The sequence below is a fragment of the Pinus tabuliformis genome, chromosome 4_1, assembly GCF_031772625.1.
Source record: "Pinus tabuliformis cultivar Carrire ecotype Pingquan chromosome 4_1, CPIR1, whole genome shotgun sequence".
Lineage (NCBI taxonomy): Eukaryota > Viridiplantae > Streptophyta > Pinopsida > Pinales > Pinaceae > Pinus > Pinus tabuliformis.
The window spans coordinates 471,656,356-471,667,969 of NC_142303.1; positions in this window are offsets into that span (position 1 = coordinate 471,656,356).

Below are 11,614 nucleotides of genomic sequence, written 5' to 3' on the forward strand. Positions count from 1 at the left end.
GAGCTAGCAGGGAGTGATCCCTTCAGGTGGATTTACCTAGAATAATGTTTCTGTGGATGCATTGGTCACTGATCTCCGGAGTCCATGACCACATTCAAAAGAAAAAAAAAATCCTTTAGGGGGATTTACCTAGAATAATGTTTCTGTGGATGCATCGGTCACCAATCTCCGGAGTCCATGACCATATTCAAAAGAATAAAAAATATTATAAAAGTTAAGTAAGCCATTTTCTCCAACCAAAATTGCCAAAAAAAAATCCTTCAGGTGGATTTACCTAGAATAATGTTTTAGTGGATGCATCGGTCACCGATCTCCGGAGTCCATGACCACATTCAAAAGAAAAAAAAAATATTACAAAAGTTAAGCTAGCCATTTTCTCCAACCAAAATTGCCTCACACTAAAAATAATCCTTCAGGTGGATTTACCTAGAATAATGTTTCTTTGGATGCATCGGTCACCGATCTCCGGAGTCCATGACCACATTCAAAAGAAAAAAAAATATTACAAAAGTTAAGCAAGCCATTTTCTCCAACCAAAATTGCGTCACTAAAAGTAATCCTTCAGGTGGATTTACCTAGAATAATGTTTCTGTGGATGCATCGGTCACCAATCTCCGGAGTCCATGACCACATTCAAAAGAATAAAAAATATTATAAAAATTAAGTAAGTCATTTTCTCCAACCAAAATTGCCAAAAAAAATCCTTCAGGTGGATTTACCTAGAATAATGTTTCTGTGGATGCATCGGTCACCGATCTCCAGAGTCCATGACCACATTCAAAATAAAAATAAAATATTACAAAAGTTAAGTAAGCCAATTTCTCCAACCAAAATTTCCTCACACTAAAAATAATCCTTCAGGTGGATTTACCTAGAATAATGTTTCTGTGGATGCATCGGTCACCGGTCTCCAGAGTCTATGACCACATTCAAAAGAAAAAAAATATTATAAAAGTTAAGCAAGCCATTTTCTCCAACCAAAATTGCCTCACACTAAAAATAATCCTTCAGGTGGATTTACCTAGAATAATGTTTATGTGGATGCATCGGTCACCGATCTCCGGATTCCATGACCACATTCAAAAGAAAAAAAGGAATATTACAAAAGTGAATAATGTTTTTGTGGATGCATCGGTCATCGATCTCCGGATTCCATGACCACATTCAAAAGAAAAAAAAAATATTACAAAAGTTAAGTAAGCCACTTTCTCCAACCAAAATTACCTCACACTAAAGATAATGAACCATGGTGTGGCTACTATGGCAATGACCTATTAGTGAACCATTTTGTATCTTGTACACTCTTAATGGCATAACTCAAGCAACTTATTAAATCTCAAAATTCTTAGTTATAGTTCCAGACAACTTCCCCCAACCTTCGCTTCATCTCCTTTAATTAAACAAATTACTTTTTTTTTCAAATTTCAAAATTTTAAATTTCTTCACAACAACTAGACACATGATATAATGTCAAGAAAATATTAGCTGGAGTGCTTTATGTACACGTCATCTACCAATACAATGCTCTTCCATGGAGAGTGATCTAAAATTGTATAACTAGATACAATTGGCAATTCCCTACATAACTAGATACAATTGGAAATTCCCTACATACTCTCGATTGCATCATAGAGGAACCAATGTTGCATTACATCCTCTTCCCCTTGGTCATGATACAAGGGAAGACCCAGGGGAGACTTATTTCGCTGAACCACCATTCATATTATGACTAGGTATTAATGAATATCATAAAAGGTATGCTTTTTGTATCAAGGGGGATGTCCCTACCACCACACTCATTGAATCGGATAACAATGTGCATATATTTTGGTTATTTTTTGAATTCACGCTCAATTTATTAATGAAAATTGCTACAAGTGCACTTTCGCTACTGACAACACACATACTTGTGCCATGTGTGACAATCATTGGGGGGATTTTGAGGTAGACAATGAGCCTCAAAATAAACAATGTACTAAAAAAATGAACTTAAAAGAACCAATAGGATTCAAGATGATGATTTCATCCAAAGGAGTGAATATTTTAGGAGGGAAAAGAAGAAAACTGTTTTTTAATTATATTTTCAACTTATTTTCTCATAGGTTTACTTAAATTTTAAGTCAGGGAACTCTTTCTATGCAAAATTAAATCCCGGAACCAACGAGTACCCATTCTACATAGTTTTGAATAGATCCACACTAGGAAAAAATGAAAATGCATAAAAAAAATACAAGTTTCATTCAAGAAAAACATTTTTTCATGTATTTTCAATTTTTATCGATGTGGGTCTAGTAAAAAGCGTGTAGAGTGGGTACTTGTTGAATGCAAAATCTAAATCTAATTTTGCATCCAACAAGTTCCCACAATTGAAATTTAAGAAAACCTATAAGGGGATTAGTCAAAAATACAATAATAAAAAAGTAGTTTTCCTTTTTTCTTTGGAAGACCCATTTCAAACCTCAAAATTCCCCTAATTAGTAATGAGAATTTGACTAACTATAAAAAAGAACATGGGCAAGACATGGGACAAACTATTATTATTATCATTCTAATATTCATTTTTAGTGATAGATGTCCACAAGTTCAAGAAACAAATGAGGCATATACTTAAATGTAATTTCCTAAAAATGTATGCTTATATAACTTCTAAAGCAACTAGGGGTTCAATAGTTTCAGTGAACATCTCTATACCTAGAATTCAAACATCCATGTAATTGAATTTATCACTACTATGCCACTTCAATTCTCCTATATTTCCCTCTAGTTCCACTAATTCTCTTACCCTCTACCAAATTAGACTTTTTTGATCATCATTATCAATGATAGATAAAGCTCCTTTCTACACTTCTATTCATATTTTGCATCATTCCACACACTAAATGCATCTCAAGACTCTATCTTATTATGAAAGGATCACAATGAGTGCAAAACTTTCTCATTTCTTCCCACCACCTGTTGTCAATGACTTCTAAATGCTTTTGATACTTCCTTTGTCATTGAAATTCAAGGTTCTCTGCATCCACCAAATTTGAACCTTAGGTGGTCTAAATTTGTAACTCTTCCATTAAATCCTCCTATCATTGCCACATGATTTGACCCCCCTTCCCCCTAATGAAAGCCTTAAATTGAATCCATCTCAAGAAGGATCAAAACTATGCCCCATCCCACCATCAATAATATTATTCACGTCATAATTTTGTTAATCGACTACCCACAAGGGCTTCCCTTGAATAATTCTAAGGATTTTAACAATAATTAATAGAATTCAACGACAAATTCCAAACCATAACCTCCCATGATGTCATTCATCCAAAAAAAAATTCTTACATCAAATCATGGTCATAAGTGATTCTTTAACAAATCCTAAGAATTCTTCTCAATTCTATCAGCCTTTAAAACCATTTGTACAAATTCACTTGAAACTCAACCCACAAAATTTGATACAAGCACTTAAACAAGTACTTATCCTCAAATCTTGCAATCTCTTCATCCAAATACGAATTTTCTTGACATTCGTACAAGTACTAAATAAGTGCTTCAAACTAATCATCAAAACCAAGATTTCAAAAATTGTTGGCTTCGGCCATATATCCACCACTCTTCATTTATTAAGGCAACATCAATGGAAACATGTTTTTGGCTCTTTTACAGACCCATTTTCCTTAGAATGTGTCCAACATAAGCCCATATAGTCTAGTATGTAGGCCTATTCAACCTCCTAAATGAAAGAGGTCTCAACCAAGGCACACTTACTAATAATCCATTAATAAACTATCAAAAAATGTTGGAAGCTTAAATTCCATACTATAGAAATTAATAACTTACATCAAAACATATAAAAAATAGTTGATACATATATTTAATAATAATGTATAAAGCATCCAGATACATGAGAATAAACAACAAATCCTATTGTCATGCAATCACATGAGAAAAGTTATGCAATCCCATTGTATTTATCTACAAATGGCTATGTAGATCTAAGAATTACACATCATAGGAAAATAAAGTGAAATGATCTCATCATCAAAAGATAGATCCATCAAAACAACATAATCACACATCCTAATACGAGGATTCCACTAACAACTTATATAAAGAACTACAAACCAACCCACCCTTTATAATAGAATTTCAATCCACATACGTAAGTATGTACATGCTACAAATATATATGGCATTGAAACATTGATAAAAGATTCTACATGAATATAAAATCGGCACTTCTAAGCCATTCATACTATGACTTCATGGAAAATGGATAAAGGGCCCTGGCTCTGTGAGCTCCTCAACCTTCTTTTCACACATTCAAGATTTAAAAGATTTTGGTCGTCTGAAAAAAAAAAATGGCTTCAACAAATACCAACTAAGAAACAAACTAAAAGTAAAGAAATTAAATAAGATTGTTGTAATTAAACAAGGGGAGCTGCGACGCAGCGAGTCCCTGCGTGAAGTTAAGGTTGTCTATTACGCACTACAAAGTAGGGGAAATATGACAATGTACTGAGTTTTTAAGAAGCAAGATTACACACTGTAGTTGATCTGATTCAAGCTGCATCGAGTTGCTTTCGTAAGAGCAAAAGGTAGGCAAAAGCCTTAATGGCAAAACTATTACACACTGTAGTCGATCTGATTCAAGCTGCATCGAGTTGCTTTCCGAAGAGCAAAAGGTAGGCAAAAGCCTTAGGACACGGACATTGACTGTAGGCCGAGAGATACATGCTGTCTGTAGTTGAGCAGAGCCGGTGATGGCGGACCCGAATGCATATTTGAAGCATCCGTTGTAGACCTGTAATAGAGAAAGAAGCGGGGAAATAAGACAATGCGTAAGATAATCCAAAAGAGATGTTAGTTTTTTTTTGGTTTCTTTTTCCTTTGTCTTTCGACTTCTGATTCTGAATATCAAAGCTTTAGCTGAAAACCCCCCGCATTCAACCATGCTAGTTCTACGTTTTTTAATATGCCTGCCTGAGCAACATATTGTTTGTATGAACAGTACCCGCATGTAAAATTAAATGTGCATATTGAAGTATTTTTCTATGGATGCAAGTATACCATTGATTGTAATCTGGTAGTTTGATTACTTGTTCTGTATGCATGCTTGAAAGTGATAATGTGTTAGCTTATTTATTTATTCTTACTTTGGGAGTTTTGTATTCCTTAAATCTAAAGCTTAGAGCATTGGCCATGATGCAGAGAGCGACAGAAGAAATATACCAGTTCCTCATGCAAGCAAACAATGAAAGCTTTAGCTGAAAACCCCCAGCATTCAACCATGCTAGTTCTACGTTTTTTAATATGCCTGCCTGAGCAACATATTGTTTGTATGAACAGTACCCGCATGTAAAATTAAATGTGCATATTGAAGTATTTTTCTATGGATGCAAGTATACCATTGATTGTAATCTGGTAGTTTGATTACTTGTTCTGTATGCATGCTTGAAAGTGATAATGTGTTAGCTTATTTATTTATTCTTACTTTGGGAGTTTTGTATTCCTTAAATCTAAAGCTTAGAGCATTGGCCATGATGCAGAGAGCGACAGAAGAAATATACCAGTTCCTCATGCAAGCAAACAATGAAGCACTTCCAGAAGGATTAACAGTCCCAGAGTCATTCAGTGATCTTATGGCCGATATGAGGGCCAATCCATATGATGCCAAGACATTTGCTTTGAAGATGAAAGCAATGGTATGTCTTGCCTCAATTTCTATTTGCTTTTGCAGGCATTTTACGCCTATTTTTTTGTGGGTTGTACAGTGTTGCATATGGGTTACAACTAACACAGCTAATTGAATATTTCATACGACTATCTTCTTCCTCTTTTAGTGAAATTTAACATCGTATGTTAAAAGTGTCAAAATTTGTGTTTTTGTTGAATATGATATTGCCTAATATTGAACAAGGCAGATGATACTGAATTGCAGAGGACATTCATTTCATTAATGTCTGACAAATGACCACTAAAGAGGTCAATGGGATTAAAAGATACATCTTGTGTGAATACAATGTGGAAGTGTAAAAGCAGCTTATAGGCAATGCAGAAAAGAATATACTATATTTCATGTAGTTTTGAATTCTCAATTCAGTACTTACAACATGGAAATGCACAGACGAGTTTGCAATGCAATTGAGATCAACCATGTGAAAGGCTGCTTTATTACAGGTTGACACAATAATGAAACATTGGATTAAAGCTTCTTTCGTTTCATATGAATGATGAGGATTCATAAAGTGGTTTTAAGTGTCGCGAATTGAACTTATTAAAGGGTTAATCAGGAAGCTTAATGTGCAATGATGTCTAAAGGGCCCAACGCAATGAACATAGAGTCACAGACCAAGCATATCAACTTCCGGAGATAGATCTCTGTAGTAGACTAATTCTTTTTCATGGCACTAGATTGCAGCAATTGCTTGTTGGCTGTTGTAAGTTTTCTCCTTTTGAATTGGACAAGGCCATATGAAGGATAGGAGATATAGAGCCATTCAACATAGACTAAGCATATCAACTGCCATTCATGAAAGCCTCATTGCCTGTTAAACAAACTGGGATACTTTTCAAACCACTCACTCTTAAACATAAATATATCATTCAATATCTAAGAGATACTACCTGACATCTAGCATCTCTGCCTGGACTGCTTTATCTTCCAACAATCTCCCAATTTGATCTCTTTAGGTAGGTTGGCGCATGGCGGGTATTCCATGTGGCTTGGAGCACGCATTATTGGCACACATATGTAACAACAAATATACACCAATGTGAACCACGGTACAATGACCAAGCAATTTTTTAAATGTTAATGTAAAATATATATGGGTGCAACCTTAGAACTAGTGTAAGGCCTTAAACATAAGATTCTGGATATGATATATATGTAGAAGCCTGAGTCCATATGCCATAGGTATATTGGCAAGATTAACATTACTATTAATGTATAGTATAAGCAGGGAAAAACAGTAAACTTACAAGAGCGTTGGTCACAAAACAAGATTTACAAAAATGTCTATATCTACTTATCGCAATGGCGTTTGTCTCTAAGAACTTTAGAAACTTCAGCCTTTTTCATTTCAGACATCAGACATTTCAAACAGTGTATCAACATAAGAGCTTCTGTGTAACATCAGAAAGTGATAAAACTTCAAGTCGAAGTCATAAAAGGGGTGAGTGTAATTCCTATAAGCCTCAAAGCCATAATTACTTTTGAAATGGCACTGCTGTAGATTTCAATGTCGGTGGATATTTTGATTAAGATTTTTCAAATGTTTCAATGGGATTGAAGATTGGTAGACTTTGTTTCATAAAAACTAGCATCGATCACTCTGAGTTGTTAACCGCAGATCCATTAAGCAATGGAGGCCAGGTGGAAACCCTGAGTGGTTATGACCTAGTACGACGCCACTATATGGATCGGGGCTGCAAAAAGCAATCCATATTCAGCTATACAGGGAAAAAATGTTGAAAAAGATTAAAGAAAAAATTCTTTTAACTTGTAAAACTCTTGTATTTTGTATTATAAGATTGATCACAGTAGCTTTACAGTAAAGAGTGCTAATATAAATATCCAATACAAAATTCTTGGTAAATTAGGAACTAGAAGTACAAGAAAATAATAGCAGGTCTCTGTGAAGACCATTGACCAATTCTAAGACAAAAACTACAGAGCTTTATAATGAGCTTGACTGATTGATTACAGTAGCTTTACAGTAGCTGTTTCACCGGCATGGCATAACTATAAAAGGGAGGGTTATAGTAAAAAACCTACACGAGGAAAATGTTTCCTTAAAAAAAACTACAGAGATGAGACACACCTGTGTGGGCTGCCAGCTTTCACCCCTCACAATTCATAGAAATCGTGTAAATTTCACCCCTTAGAACCAAAAACTAAAGGAGTGTATCAGGAATGAGAACCTCCAATATAAAAATATTAAGGGTTCAACGCAATGCAGGTAGAATAAAACCAAAGAAGGGAAATTACCTGTAATAACTCGTCACTCTTAAGATTATGCCACCACGGAACATGCGAAATGAACTGTGCAAACATATATACATACATCCAATGAACAGGGACCTAAATCAATGTAAGCAAGGGTTATGGTTGCGCCCATACGACAAACCAGCTCTGCAAGTCTTCACCCAGCATGCGGCCGCAGAAATGGAGAAAAATCAAAAAGAGTTTGGGTAAAACATTGATATAAAACAAGCTCCAATTCTTTTAACCAGATCAGGATTCCTATATCAATAGAAGCACTCTGTAAATGATACAGAATGTAGCTTAAGGGATTATGAGCGCAAAACAGAATAGGGTACTGTTTCTTTACCCACTCTGAGACTGCTACAGAATGTAGCTTAACGGATTATGAGCGCAAAACAGAATAAGGTAGTGTTCCTCCGTTTGCAACGTAGAGGAGCGTCAACCAGTCTATGTCGGTCAGGCCAATTGGTCGAAGAAGTGCTCTATGCTCTCTCTCCCTAACTATTCAAGTAAAATAGGTAGCATGGGAAGAAGGGGACGGCGAAGACTGCTACCACTTTATAAGCACAAGTTATAAGCAAAATTGATGGCATTCAGCCAAAAAGAAAATACAGAGAAACCAGTTACTACCAGACAGAATTCGACATCACACTAGGGTCGCATTTGCATTTTTTTGAAAAACCCCTGATTTCCTGTGAGCAGACCTAGTTTTGTAGCCTGTGTGAAGGCAGATTATAGAAGGCCCCAAGTACAGTGAGATTGCAGAGGCAAACAAACAAGAGACATTCAAACAATCACATGCGAATACTATTCATCAATTCAATTAATGGATTACCTGTAAAAAAATTCAGAACTTACAGGCCAAAAAACTGTAAACAAAGCAATGTTCAGTAGCATATCCTACAGCAAAGGGTTTAGTGCCGCAGTATTCCGCTTATATGAGATATCAGCAGAAACCAGAACCCTTAAATCAACATTTGGCTTCTATGATGTCCATCCAAAACGAGCCAGCCCTAGATTATAATCGGCAACTGCCAATTACAAGTAGGCCTAATTTAGTTTCATCGAATTACACAGGTTCGAGGGTATCCATGTTCAATAACTATGTGCAGACGCCGCAGCTGCAGCAACATATGCTTATTCATCAACAGCAGGTCCCATCATTTAGCACCACAGGGTATGGGGAGCTGTATGACAACTTGCTAGTTTGTTCTCCATCTCAATCTGAATCCTACGATAATTTGGATTACAATTCAGGAGTTCTTCCTGCACGTAATTTGAAGGGCCCAGGATTAGTTCTTCACCGGACACCTCCCGCCATGCAAACATTCACGATACGGACACCTGCGAAAGAACAAACACCGGACCAACGCCTGTAAAGGAGGCAGAGCCCATGCGGCAGCATAGACAACAAAAAGAAGTAAGGGTATAAACTTGAACCGGTGGTAGACTTAACATTAAACGTTAACAAATTAATGCCAGCATTAAAACTAAACCGCACACCGTCAAGCGCACATGATGGTCGTTAAATATCAGTTTACCATATGCTCCGGCCTCTTCCGCCTCGGGAAGAGGCCAAATAAGATGAGAAAGGTGAACCGCCGAATCCGACTTTGGTTAGCTGCAGAGAACACCTCACAAGACTTTAGCATAAGGGCGGTATAAGCGACAGGGAAAGCACCGAACTAATGTTAAGTCGGCCCAAAACGATTACAATAGTCCCTGCCGGATGCCAGATGGCAGGGACTAATAAGATTGTTGTGTGCAAACTTGGCCTAGTATCCAATACCAACTTTATATGGATTTGATCATCCCTACACATAAGATTATCATCATCTTCCTACTCTTCATGATTAGGTAACTAATTTTTTTTAAATTCAATATTTATTTGTTACCGCACAATATTACTTATAAATTATATATCGAATGACACGTCTCTTAGATTCAAAAGTAAAAAATCCATTTGTAAAAAATATTTTTTAATTATTTATATTTTTTCTTTATTTCAAAAATTAACATACAATTAGTTATATGAGCTGAACGCATCTCCTCTATGAACTGTTTTCAATGTAAACAATATGTATTTTTAGATTAATGATATCATTATTACCACAATTTAAAATAACTTAAATAAACAAATTGCCCTAATTTGAAAATAAATTATATCAATCGAAAACGTTGTATATATTTGTTAATTTTCCATGTGGAAGATTGATATTTTTTAAATTAATCTAAAATGATGAGATGTCTCTTTTCTTCAGTGCGAAGAAGAGCGAGCAAGATATTAAGAATCCAAAGAGGTAAGATTTTTTTTCTCTTAATTATGTATTTTAAATGTTGGATATTTTGAAGAACTCTTTTACAGGAAGAATCTGTTAGCCCGTACGTGGCTGTTAGTACGGCGTCAGCAAAAAGGTGGGCTCCTCCTGTCGCGTTCGAGGAATATGCACATACACTCAGAAGACTTTCTCATCGTGAATAATTTTTTTGCCGTCTATATATTATGTGTATATCGTTCATTGGATTATGTGGTGAAGTTTCGGAAAACTATCATATATTGCATTTTAATTTGTTATAAATATGTGGCCGTCATATATATCAAAATCTAAAGGCGGCCGTCATTTTCAAGCGACCAATAAGCCTCTCCTTCCCGGAAGAGGTATGAATTCACCAATCCCATAAATTTCTCAAATAATAATATGATTTAAATAATCTCGTGATAGAATTTGAGCAGCAGAATAAGAAAATTAGAAAATCCACAGCTCCCAGTCTTCTGGCTGCTGGAAGGGAATCCCAAACTCTTTTTTTTTCAGACAGAAAATCAGGATATATTATATTAAGGAAATATAATTATCAGGTACATATAAAGCCAAAAACATTCGGCCAGCTGATAGGCCCTGAAAATGAGGTGTTACCTGTACCATATGAGGAATCCAGAGAAAACAAAACATAACCATGACAAACATCCAAAAAGGATAAACAGATCCGGAGGAAGAAGTTCCGCATGATGCGCATAAAACTTATATGAGAAGAAAAGATAGACCCAGATAAATAAAACCATGGAGAGAGGATCCAAAATTATTCAGGCCTGTTGAAGCAGAGCAGATATATCAACCAGAGTAGAGGCGATAGGGGTCTTGGAATCCTGGAAGATACAGGCATTCCTCCACTTCCAGAGACACCAGCACGAGATGATGAACAGAGATCTCCATTCTGGACGCTGGGAGCTCCACCACATGAATCCCTCCTGTACAGAAGTGAAAACCTGGTAAGGAAAACCATGAGTAGCGGAAAGATCATACCATATTTGCGCCGATACTGGACAGAGAAAGAACATATGAATATTAGTTTCCGAAGCCTGGCAACACATGGCACATCTGCCTGGACCAGACCACCCTTTCCATTGAAGAACCTCCCATGTGAGATTGTGATTGTAAAACATCAGCCACTAAAATAATATTGCCTTTAGCGGGCCCGTGGCTTTCCAAAATATCGTTGGAAAGATAGGAGAGGGACATGGCTGAAGGTTTTCCGAAGCGGCTTCATATAATTCCTTTACCCGTACTGGCTGTGATGAGTTCAGCGTCCATCCGTCGGGGTTATATCAGTTGTCCCCCCCCTCCGTCCGTGGGACCGGGC